The 1,062-nt window shown below is 34.2% G+C and overlaps 1 protein-coding gene and 1 long non-coding RNA gene across 2 annotated transcripts in view; both read right to left on the minus strand.

Annotated features, from left to right (window-relative positions):
- Window positions 1-1,062, minus strand: part of LOC107563537 (uncharacterized) — a 4,587-nt gene that overhangs the window by 1,776 nt on the left and 1,749 nt on the right. The window lies entirely within an intron of this gene.
- Window positions 407-919, minus strand: LOC107563527 (uncharacterized). Its single transcript, XR_001606109.1, has 3 exons — window positions 834-919; window positions 509-569; window positions 407-424 (listed from the first exon to the last, which is right to left on the minus strand). It is a non-coding gene; the product is annotated as an uncharacterized lncRNA (long non-coding RNA).

Here is a 1,062-nt window from a genome sequence, read left to right on the forward strand (position 1 = left end):
CATCAGGCATCTGACTGCATATTATACCGCCTGTTGCATTTCTACTTACCAAAAAACAAATGAATGGACATCAAATATTGATTTGTACTGCAATTATTTTATTATGCAATTAAAAAGAGTGATACATGAGAAAACCACAGTGTAGGAAATCAGTTGCCAAGGGCAATAGTCAATTATACAATTTTGATATACCAAATGCAATAACATGATTAGCTCCCTAGAGGGCAATAGTGTGTTATTTGAACCTTACAGTGGCATAGTGGACAGTCTCTGTTTCTGTGGTGTTTGTTGGATATTCATCAGTGGGGATTGAAGATGCGTGTTTTGTTTTAAAATTAATGCTGGAATAATGAATGTCTTGATTGTCGACATCTGCTTTCTGCGTGAGGTCAGAGGGTGCAGTGTTATTGTGCACCGGGTCATACTGATGGGGGACAGCCAGCAAGAGAAAAGTCAGCATTTTTAAATAAATATATGTAAAATTAAATTTAGTGTCAGCCATCCTTACCTGAACCTCCTCCTCCACCTTTTCAGTCCTGTGGGTTTTAGAAAAGGTAAACCTTCTCCTCCTTAAAGAAACAGCCATTTAAATACAGTATATAGCATATTATGTGGTCCGAGTCTGAGTCCACTATTTTAGATTTTTCTAAATTTAATACATTTTAGTGTTACAATTTATATTATCAGATTGTATTTATCAAATTATATTTCACAATTTAATTTAATTTGTAACTTAAATAGTGGAAAATCTTAAATATTTCTCTTTGTTTTAGCTCATAATTTTACTGTTTTTAATTGTTTTATTCCCAAAACTTAAAATAAAATTTACTGACCTATACCACAGAACTCCTATGAGTGCAAGAATCAAAAACACACACAGTATGATTGCAGAGTTTCGTAGCGCTGTGCTCTCCTTATGGTCTGTACAACACAGAAATTAATCATATCTGAATTTAAGATTGGTTGCACTCAAACAGACTGCAACAATCATTTTGCATTAAACTACATGTATCATGCGAGATGTGTTACCTCCTACAGCACAGGAATACTGGTGAAGCTCTT

The sequence above is a fragment of the Sinocyclocheilus grahami genome, unplaced genomic scaffold (assembly GCF_001515645.1).
Source record: "Sinocyclocheilus grahami isolate Dianchi unplaced genomic scaffold, SAMN03320097.WGS_v1.1 scaffold878.1, whole genome shotgun sequence".
Classification (NCBI taxonomy): Eukaryota; Metazoa; Chordata; class Actinopteri; order Cypriniformes; family Cyprinidae; genus Sinocyclocheilus; species Sinocyclocheilus grahami.